Source organism: Spinacia oleracea, chromosome 6 (genome assembly GCF_020520425.1).
Source record: "Spinacia oleracea cultivar Varoflay chromosome 6, BTI_SOV_V1, whole genome shotgun sequence".
In the NCBI taxonomy this organism is placed as follows: Eukaryota; Viridiplantae; Streptophyta; class Magnoliopsida; order Caryophyllales; family Amaranthaceae; genus Spinacia; species Spinacia oleracea.
This window is the reverse complement of record NC_079492.1, coordinates 46,120,370-46,132,788: the sequence shown is the minus strand read 5'-3', so window position 1 is coordinate 46,132,788 and position 12,419 is coordinate 46,120,370.

Below are 12,419 nucleotides of genomic sequence, written 5' to 3'. Positions count from 1 at the left end.
ACACTATACAGCCATTATGTCTTGCCACCAAGTATTCACACTACTACTGATTTTAGGAATCCCCAACTGCTGCATTCTATCAATTACACTGCTCTGTATGAATCTGACTATATGAGTCACAGTGGGAAGCTTCTGGTTCCAGAGGACCTCATTCCTTGCTCTACAAATTGTGTACACTGTTGCATTAAGTGCAGCATACATAACATGTTTTTGAAACCTGCATCCCCTACTCTTCTAGTTTATCCATCTGACAAGAGCCATATACTTGACAATGTGCACTGGAATACCCAACCACTACTGCACCTCTAAAAGGCATTTTCTGCTGTAAACACAGTCAAAAACACAGATGCATATGAGTCTCTTCATGACTATCACAGATGAGACAACTTTTAGTATCACACACACCAAACCTACAAAGCCTGGTTCTTGTTTGCAAATTTGCAGCATCAACCAGCAGATAACTCTGGTTTTAGGAATGGAAGATCTGTTCCAGACTGCACAGCACCAGGACACAGATTGATTGTGTTGTATTAATTTTTGATACACCTTTTTAACAGAGTAAAAAGGCATTGCAGCCATGGCATTCTCATCATAATGTAGCTTCAGGACATTCTTAACCTCAAAAATCTTCCTCCAATACCAACCACTAACAGCCCTTGGCTGATACCCCCACCAATTACCCCCTTTAACATAGATGGCATTCACCCATCTCACCCACAGAGAGTCCTGCTTCTTAGCTATGGCCCAAACATATTTGCCCAAAGCAGCAATGTTCCAAACTTGGATATTCTTGATTCCTAACCCCCCTTCCTTATTCTCAGTTACACTTTCTCCCAAGCCACATACCCTGGTTTTGAGCTAAAGTAAGTACCTTCCCACAAAAAAGCTCTACAGATAGAATCCACTGTATGCAACACATACTTGGGCAACACAAAAACCTGAGCCCAGTAAGAGTGATTGCTCATGAGGACAGCATGGATAAGGGTGATTCTACCAGCAAAAGAGAGGTTCCTTGAAATCCAAATTTTGATTCTAGCCAACATTTTCTCCACTAGACATTCACAGTCAGCATTGGTAATTCTCTTGAAATAAATTGAGACCCCCAAATATCTAAATGGAAATGAACCAATAGTAAAACCAGAAAAATCCACCACTTGTTGAATCATAGATAGCTGATTTCTGGATATTGGCCTTCAAACCAGATGTATCAGAGAAAAGCTTGAAACACTGGAGAAGCATAGTGATGGAGGAAAGATCACCTTTACAACAAAGAATAAGGTCATCAGCAAAGCACAAATGGGTGAGCTTAGTGGTTCTACACCTAGGATGAAACTTAAAGTCCTTCTCCTTGCCTAGTTTCAACAGTGTTCTAGACAGATATTCCATACACACCACAAACGGAAGGGGAGACAAAGGATCACCCTGTCTAAGCCCCCTCTTGGATGCAAAAAATCCATTATTAGAGCCATTCACCATAAGAGAAAACATGGGTGTAGTGACACAAATCATAATCCAGTTAAAATACTGAATAGGAAATCCTAACCCAAGCAACATCTCCTTCAGAAAATCTCATTCTATAGTATCATATGCCTTCTGCATATCCAGCTTAATCAGACAGCTAGGAGGGGCATTCTTCCTCCCATATTGCCTAACTAACTCTTGACACATCATGATGTTATGCATGATAAATCTCCCATGCACAAGGCACCCTGGTTTTTAGCAATTAGACAAGGGAGCACATTCCTCATTCTTTCACATAACATTTTGGTGATGCACTTATAGATGACATTACAGCATGAAATGGGTCTAAATTCAGTAACACTAGAAGGACACTAGGTTTTAGGGATCAAGGTGATAACAGTTATGTTGATCTCTTTTAATAACTTACCATTCTTGAAAAAGTCTAACACGACAGCAGTTACATCTTCTCCTACAATATGCCAGTTTCGTTTGAAGAAATGGCTACGAAAACCATCTGGCCTAGGAGCCTTATCACCATCAATAGAGAACATGGCATTTTTCACTTCCTCACCAGAGAAATCCATAACTAGTTGTTGCCCCTGAGTCTGATCCAGAACAGGACCAACATTAACAATATCAGGCAAAATTTGACTTCTATGAGAACTAGCAGATCCAAGCAACATCTGATAATACTCTAGGAAAGCATTGTTAACTGCATCAGCTGGATTCACCCACTTACCATGCATATCATGAATGAAATAGACAGAATTGTGCATTACCCTAGCTCTTATGCTTTTATGGAATAGAGCACTATCTCATCACCTTCCTTAATCCACTTCTCCTTTGCTTTATGTCTCAGGTAAGACAGATAAGCAGCATGAGTAGCTATATACTTGCTTGCTGCATCAGCTTCCTTATCTGCAAGACCACTATCACCAGGTTGATCATGAAGATCCTTTTAGCACTGCTGTAACTCAGTGAGAGCTTTCAAATATGCCACATGGATGTCATTAAACCTATCCTTGTTCAGTTTCCTGAATGCCCCTTTCAATCTTTTCAGTTTCAGAACCACCCTATACATCAATGTACTCGTGTCATCTTTCTTCCAGTTGCTAGGAACAAGATTTTCATACCCTTCAGCCATTTTCCACATGTCAAAATATCTGAAAGGCCTCTTAGCATTGTGAGTAGGGTAGACAGAAACCACCATAGGACAATGATCAAACATGCCCTCAGACAAGAACTCAGCTACTGCACTTGGAAACAACTGAACCCACAAATCATTTGCCATCACCCTATCTACTTAGAGAACACCCTAGCAGCACCAGCCTGCTTATTACTCCATGTATAAAAGTGACCTGCAGCCTTGATATCCTCCACACCACAGGCATGCACACAGTTCCTAAAGTCCACTATCTCCTGGTGTCTAACAGGGGACCCCACTCTCTCAACCACATTAAACACACAGTTGAAATCCCCATGACCGCCCAAGGTTTATTACAGTTTATCCCAATATCACACATATCCTTCCACAAAGCTTCTCTTCCAGAATTTTGATTAAAAGCATAAATGAAAGTGCACAGGAACTCATTTTTGCCCCCCCTTGGACACACCATACAATGAATCATTTGGCTTGACATACCCAACACTGTCAAAGTAAAAGAGTTGGGATTCCAAGCCACGATAACTCTTCCACCCTTACACATACTACTATTTGAGGTAAAGCACCACCCACTAAACATATTAACATACAAGGCCCCAACCTTAGCACTGGGCACCTTGGTTTCCAGGAGACCAACAACACCAGCACCATGAGATTGAAACAAAGCTCTAACCTCATTTTTCTTTTTCAGTGTGTTAATCCCCCTTATATTCCAACACATAACCCTATCCATTGCATCCAGAGGAGTCTCTGTTAGGTTATGATACATATGACATTTACGTAGATCATGCGGAAACAACCATTAACCCAGGAAACATATTATTTACACATAATCATATAGCATAATTAGATGCATACTCTTTGTTGCGTGCCCTCCCTAGCTGCGCCCGAACCGAACAAGAACAAGTCTTTTAGGACTCCAAATGTCGTCCCTCCGTAGATAGTCCACAGCACGTCCGGATCCGCCTTAAGATTGACCAACTAGAATCGCCCTTAAGGTACTAGAAAATTCGGCACTTTTATGAGCAAGATGTGTTTTAATTTTCTCTCAAAAAACTCACTTTTGAATACTTTGAAACTTGTATATAAATTATGACCCCTAGGCCTTTATTTATAGAGTTATGGAAAAGGAATCGTAATCCTAGTAGGATGCGAATTAATTGGAATTAGAATCCTACATGAATTCTATTTAATTAATTTATCCAATTAGGAATAGACATTTAATCATACACTGACTCTTGCAGATTCAGGAATCACGCATGAGCACAAACTCACACACACACGGCAGCCACAAGGGCTGCCCATGCGCGTGCGAGCAGCAGCCCGCGCAGCACGGCCCACGCAGCCGTGGCCCTTGGCGCGCGCTGGGCCTGCCTTGCGGCAGGCCTGGGCGCTGCCTTGGCTGGGCTTGTGGCGCGCATGCTTGCTGGGCGATGGCCTCGGCTTCGTGCTGGGCCTTCGTCCGGCAAGCCTCGTCCGATGCTAATTCGTACGATATGCTTCCGATTAAATTTCCATTTCCGGAATCTATTTCCGATACGAACAATATTTAATATTTCCGATTCCGGAATTAATTTCCGTTTCGAACAAATATTTAATATTTCCGTTTCCGGAATTATTTTCCGATTCCGGTAATATTTCCGATTCTGACAATATTTCCGTTTCCGGTAATATTTCCGATTCTGGTAATATTTCCATTTCCAATAATATTTTCCGATACGTACCATGTTTCCGTTTCCGGCAACATCTACGACTTGGATAATATTCATATTTCCGATACGATCCATATTTCCGTTTCCGGCAATATCATCGTTTCCGGAGTATTCATTTCTTGCCTGTGACGATCTTAGCTCCCACTGAAACAAAGATCCGTCGGTTCCGAATATTCATAGATGGAGTATTTAATGCCATTAAATACTTGATCCGTTTACGTACTATTTGTGTGACCCTACGGGTTCAGTCAAGAGTAAGTTGTGGATTAATATCATTAATTCCACTTGAACTGAAGCGGCCTCTAGCTAGGCATTCAGCTCACTTGATCTCACTGAATTATTAACTTGTTAATTAATACTGAACCGCATTTATTAGACTTAACATAGAATGCATACTTGGACCAAGGGCATTATTTCCTTCAGTCTCCCACTTGTCCTTAGGGACAAGTGTGCATTTCCTAATTCCTTTGTCGCTCGATGCTTGCTCTTGAACATAAGGTAAGAGTTGTCATCCTTATTACGTCCAGAGGTGTTCCTCGGTTTCAGAGTTCAACTGATCAAATAAACAGATAATCATAGCCTATGATTCATCCGAGCACGGCCATGCATTTCACAGTTTCTAGCTCTCCGAGTGGCCTTGTACAACTTTTAAGCATCTCATCCCGATTTATGGGAGGACAATCCCAATCTTGCGATCTTGAGATTAGACTTCGTTTGATAGGTGATTACCTGAGCGTTGCCTTTATAGCCTCCTTTTACGGTGCGACGGTTGGTCAACGTCAAAGCAACCAGTTCTCAAACAAGTAATCTCAAATCACTCAGGTATTGAGGATTTAGTGTCTAATAATTTAATGAAATTTACTTATGACAGACTTTCATCTCTTACAGTAAAGTTTCATAGGTCTTGTCCGATACTAGTCTTCCCAAAGTAAGTATCTACGCAAATGATTATGACATTGCCATGTCCACATAGTTCAAGAAACAAAACTACTAGTCATCTTGCATTCTAGTCGTCTAACGTTTTCTATGCGTCCAATTTTATAGAAAACTCCGACTAGGGACCATTTTCAACCTTTGACATTCAAGTTCACTTGATAGACATTTCTTAGTCACAGGACTGGTCCTGACAGTCTATCTTGAATATTTCGTCAAATTTGAAGGGACTCATCATTTAATACTAAACCAAGATTAAATGGAATATGAAAATACATTTCATATATGATAAATGTTCAACCCCAATGTTTTACAACCATGGGCCTCAAACCCATTTTCTAAAACAATTCATGGAATTCAAAGCTATGCTTGATTTCTAGTGCGACAATGTGAGTGTTGCTTCTCACTTGTTGCATAGGTTTAGTTATCATGCTTTGCCAATCTTAACATCCTTTTCATCGAATGTTCTTTGAGATATGATGATAAGATCTTTTCGAGTTTGTTTATTATGTGATCTAGTCTTTCTTACTACATTAGTGGTTCTACGCATTTTGCAATGAAGAACCATTAAGTTAGCAGACGTTTTTCTTGCTTCAAGAGTGGTTCCACGCATTTTTCAATGAAGAACCATCAAGCCAGCAGATAGGTGATCTACCCAAGTTCAGTGAAGAACTTTAAACAACCCTGTTTTATTGCTTCTTAGGCAATAATTACTTTTACTTCAACTGCATAGGTTGCTAGTGATGCTTTGTTTGGATTTACCTATCCAAGCAGTTCATAGATATGTGGAAGACTCTCCAACTATATCTTAGAACATAGAAATTAATATTTTAATTTCCCACGCAACAACTCATGGTCTCCAATCCATGTTGCCATTTCAAAACACGATGCTCTATAGCTCGTCCTTATCAATGGTCAACTCCAAAGGGTCTTGCTTGATCCTTTGCCAGTGTTTATGCGTGTAGCATCAATATTTAGCGTATCTTTATTTCCTTGAATCAAGAACTATTCCTATGTACCTTTTCAAGTACCATAAGTATTCTTGATCTCAATCTAGTTGATCTTCACTTAGATCAATAGAGATTGGTATATGTTCGTCATGGCTAAAGTCATACGATACGTTTTTGGCGATCCTCATATTATATCATACATGATAAATTCTTTTGCAGAATAATTCCCAATTGAATTCTATTCATGTAACTTTAGCTCATTCAATTTTAGTAGATACTGAATCCAGCTAAATTCTTTGACATATAATATAGGTTAAGAATCTCATTTAGACTCTTTGATGTTTAACTTAGTAAATGCTTATACATAGTTCAAACATTCTTTACTTAGATTTATTCACATGGGTCGAATATCTCCAATGGAGACTTTCGTGTTTGATTTAGTAAATGCCATTACTTAATATAAAACAATATTATAAGATCTTTGTAAATAGATCTTAATACCCAATATGTACTAAGTTTCGCCATGGTCCATCATTGATGAATTATTTCAAATCTAAGTCATTAGCATTTGAATGTTATTTCACAATAGAGAGATATGTGTGTAATACACATAGGACCAATTAAGTTTTAAGTACTCCCACTAAACTTCTTATATATCTATAAGAATCATGTACATTTTATGAAACTAAAATACTTATTAGCTTCACTAAAATACATTTCTAATTCCCAATTGCTTGCTTAAATCTGTACTTAGATTTCATAAGCTAGCTTTCCTTTTCAAGCATTTATTTGGATCCACAAATCCTATGACATACCATGTACATAGTTTATTCCAACATTTGATTGAGGAATACGTTTTGTCATCCAATTGCTATATGTACCAATATGCAATCATTGCTTGAATTATAGACTTGAGCATTACGATTATGCATGAGGTTTCAACACAATTTACACCATGAATTTGCTTGTAACCTTTAGCAACTAATCTAGCTTTGTGTGTGAACACAATTCCATGTTTGATGGTTTTTATCCTTAAAACAAACTTGCAACCAATAGGTGTGAACCCATTCTTGCAAATCAACAAAATTTCAATTTTGTCATCAAAACATTGAGTATGTTTTATGGCCTCTAACCATTTAAAACATTTGAGTCTATATATGGCCTCTAACCATTTTAGGGAATCTAGGTTTCGTCATAGCTTTCTTACAAGTCACAAACTCATTAATCTACATGATAATAGTTTGACTGCAAGTTGTAGGTTTCTTCACAATTTAATAGAAGAATCTCATAGTTTCATTGACCTGATCTCTATGTTTCTTTACTATCTAATAGAAGAATCTCATAGTTTCAGTGACTTGAATTCTATGCCTACTTGGGTATAGAACATCAAACATTAGAATATCAATAGCCACTTGAAAGTCCTTTGAATATTCTGTTCTCCTTGAAGCACTTGTAAAGTCTTCTAAGAGATGTCTATTCTTTAAAGCCACTTCTAAAGTCCTTAAAGAATAAGTTCGGATTTTCTGAAGTACTTCGAAAAGCCTCCGGAATGTCCGTTTATGTTTGTTGTTCGCCTCGAAAACTTTCGAGGTCTATTTTCTCCCACTTGTCATTTTGGAAACGAATCTCCAAAAGGACATTATTTCGAGCAAACAAACATTATGTTCTCAAAAATTCGTGGTAGAAACAATACCCTCGTGTCTCATTTGAATAAATCACAATGAAACATATATCTAGACTTGGGCCTTAGTTTGTTGAATAACAAACACTAAGCTCCCACTGAGTTTAGCAACTCTTTAGATATATATATAATTGAAAAGATATCCTGAAATTACTTTTCAATAGCTTTGACGAATTTGGTTTAGTTTGGTGGTAGTTGAGCATTTTTGTTTTAGAAATTATAGGAAAAGTCTTTATGATTCATCATTAATCGAATCAAGTACTAATTGACTTCGATTATTCCAACTAAGATATGCCATATGTTATGGAGCTAGATTGTGAAATTACAACACACAATCATTGATGATCATATTTGGTCTCAAGTAATCATTAAATGATCTAACCTAGATCTTTATGATTTCTTACCAAGTGAATTTTATACTTCTGAATCTTTGAACTAGCCAAACAGATTCAACTTATATCACATTTGAGTAAATAAACCTATATTCACTCAAATCCATGTGAAATAATAAAGCCATAAAATCTTTCTTTAGCTTTGAACTCCATTGTCTAGGCGTTCTAACAATAGTTCATATCTTTTGTTACTTTCAACAAGTAAGACTAGTAGTCTTACAATGATCTAGAAATCAATCAACTTTCAGAAGTCCATCAAAATAGAGCTTATGAATGTTAACTTGTTGATATGGTCTAAGCAACAATGCCAAAGATTTGTGGAACTCAAATCAAGGGGTTGATTTGAACCTAGTAAAGTTCTTTAAAGAGTTGTTTGTTTTAATCAAGCATATTGACTCAACCTGTAATTGACCATTTCATTCAAATAAACAAACAAACATTGTTTTTGTTTTTCTTTGAATGTGAGTCTTTCTGTGTTTGAAGCAGAAATTTAGGTATGCTGATTATGGAACAAAATAGCCATTAAGTTCCAGCTTTTGAAAGGACTTAAAACAAACTTAGATGACCCTACAATTAATGTAGCATTGCCATGCTTCATTTCCCACTTGTAGGTCATTAGTGTATCCTAGCTTCCATTGTTTGAGTTATTACCAAAGTAAGAACCTCAAGCGGTATATGATACCAAGGAAGTTTGATTGCTAGGTCACTTCTCTTTAAACATAAACTTATAGGTAGAAACGGAATCGTAAATTCCTTTCATTGTTCCTCGTTTTCCTATTTCTTGTACCCTTTCTTATAGTCTTAAGAATTGAATTCTTTAGTGTTGACTTTTATACTTTGTTAGACATGTCCAATGTCACCAACAAGGTTCTTTACCATTTATGTTGAATATTTTGTTTCAACTAGATGATCTTACCAGAAGCTTCTAAAGTTCTCTAAGCATCGATCTATTCGAATGTCTAGGGACTAGACTCATTCGAGAATTAAATGGACAAAGATATTAGGTTGTTAACCATTGGTAAAGCTGAGCGTATTAAACTCAATGCTTTATGATCTCAAAACTACAGTGTATTTTGAATTCACAAGCACCAATTGGTTTGCCATTCGATTTTGATATTCGAAAACAACCATAAAAGTCGCTATAAGAAACGTACATTTTAAATTGCTCACTTTCTCTCTTTTCCGTGAATCGTTCTTGGATTCACTACCAATCGAGGAAATTTACTGTTACCTTTCTAAAAGGATTTATTGCAGTGCAAGATATTTAATTATAAACAATAATTAAAACATACATTGAAGCATGCAAAGTCTAAACATTTATCATGAATAATAACTTGAAATTAAAGCAACCATGCAATTCAAACAAGTTATTAGCATTTTATTCGATTTTATTGTTCCGGCAGGTGTGAATAAAATGATTCCAAGATCCTAAAATCATTGAAGAACTAAGCACAGTTTGTCGACTTAATCCTAAAACATCTTAGGTAAGCAAAAGCCTTTTGCTAATAGTCTAGAAACTATTCTTGGTTGATAGGTACGTCTAAGAACTTATTAGGTAAACCTATCGAATTTGCCACGACATAAAAGGACTCCTTACTTATATCGTTGAGTTTCACCAAAACTAACATGTACTCACAATTATTTGTGTACCTTGCCCCTTTAGGACCAATAAGTAACACCTCGCTGAGCGAAAACTATTACTAGATTGATGTAAAGGATATCCAAGCAAGTGTATATTTTGGCATGGCACCTTTTAACTCAATTTTTAAGTTTGGAACTTAAGGCTCTTACTATGTTGGTTAGATTTTAAGTGAACTAAAATCCTTAATCATGCAACATAATCAAGCTTTTGATCTCATGCATTTTAAGACATATTTAAAGCAATAAATAACTTAAAACATGCATAAGATATTTGTGATCTAGTATGGCCCGACTTCATCTTGAAGCTTTGACTTCAAGGTCCGTCTTGAAAATCTCCGTGGGAGGCACCATTTTCTTCAAATAGGATAAGCTATAACTAATTACAACTATTTGATGGTACGCAGACCATTTTGAATTGAAAAATAACTTTGGTGCTTTAGACCAATTACATTCAAATTAATGGTACGCAGACCATATTTTCTATCCTATTTGGGCCATACTAGTCACTTCATAACCTGCAAAACAGTACATATACAATATATACCATTCACCCATTCATTATCATGAATGGCCCACATAGCTGGTTAGTAAAACACATTATGCATCACGTAAACATTTGCAGCAATTAATCAAGGGCACCAATAATCTACCAATTATTCAGTCCTTATTAATTCTAATCGAGTTGTTTTAACCTTAAGGATTTGTAGACCTAATCAAGAGTTTATGACTAAAAAGCGCTCCCACTCAAACCAATAAATTCATATGCTTTACTAATTTTAAACATAAAATTGTATTTCTAGTCTAACCGGAAACATACAAATTTAATTAAAATTTAAAGCTCATATAAATTTATAATTGAATCCAAAAATTTAATTTAATTTCAGTCGCATTTAAATTAATTCATGATTTTAATTTTAGTAAAATAATTAGAATAAATTCCATTTATTATAATTATAATATTCAAAATTAAAATCCAAGAAATTAATTCAAATTATTAATTTTAAAATTAATTAAAATTACGTGAACTGAAATTTTCAAATTAAACATTCAAAACGATCTAATCGTAACGCAAACACCCTACGCGTTGCACGCCCATGGGCCGTACGCACACAGCCATTGCTGGCCATGTGCGCGCAGCCCATGCGCTCGTCGCATAGCTGCTGCTGTCCTATCGCAAGCCTCCGCACAGCGCCCCATCGCACGCGAGCTATCGCTCGCAGTGCGCGCGCGCGAGATCGCTCGCTGGGCGCGCTGGCTCGCTCGCTGTGCGCGCGAGCCATCGCTCGCTGGGGCGCGACATCGCTCGCTGGGCGAGCGAACCATCGCTCGCTGGGCGCGCGACATCGCTCGCTGGGCGCGCGAAATCGCTCGCTGAGCGCGCGAGCCATCGCTCGCTGGCGCGCGACATCGCGCGCTGTGCGCGCGAGTGATTTTGGGCGCAGCGCTCGTGGCACGCGAGCTTGCGCTCGCTGCGCGCGAGGCTGCGCGCTCTTGTGCGAGGCAGCGCGCGCTGTGGCGCAGCTCGCTTGCTGCCCACACGCGACTGCCTTGGCTCGCCCTTCGCCCATGCCCATTCGTTCATTGCTCGTGGCACACGACACAAGGCAGGGCTGCTGCCTTGTGCTCGTGCACTACGCCCTTGCTCATTGCATTCGTGCCGCACGGGCGACGAGCTCCCTTGCTCGTCGTCGCATGCCCGCATTATACAACACCCCTTAAGGGTAACACGAAGCGTCCATTGCTTCGTGCGTGCAAGTTATATGAACGAATCGCATAAATTTAAAATTTATATTTAAAATTAATGACAAATTAATAAATATTATTAATTTCATAATTTTAGGGCGAAAAATCGAAAATTTATTATCCAATTGATTTCCGATTGTTATGGATTCAAGTCTAGGTCATAAAAATTTAAAATTTATCGTAAATTTACAATTTTTATGGTGGTTTTTAATCATAGGTTTCTAATTAAATTACAATTAATTATGAAAATCAAATTAATTCTAAATTATTCTAATTTTCAACAAATTAATCATAATTACAAATTAGATTGCATAATTAACAAGACTAGGCATTCAAACTTGTTAAACATATGCAGTAGGTCAATCAAAAATTCAAGATTTATCAACAAGAATCGCAAATATTTAATTTAACATCTTAAATTTACGAAATTTTGCATTCGAAAAACTAAAACCTTCGAAAAGTCATAGTTAGGCTTCGAATTTGAGAATTCTGGGTTCGGCAGAAAAATAACTATTTTTGTCAAAATTTTAGAATGCCTTTTACATGCGGAATTGACACAAAAATCACTCAATTCGGATGAGTAACGAAGAAACTGCCGAAAAACTGCGTACGTATAATTAAATAAACGCAATTTGCAATTAATTAACAATTACGAAAATTAATCACCCTTTTTAATTCTTGCAAATTTGTAATATTTAACCATGTTCATGCAATTTAGATTATGAAAATAATAAGGGGCTCGTG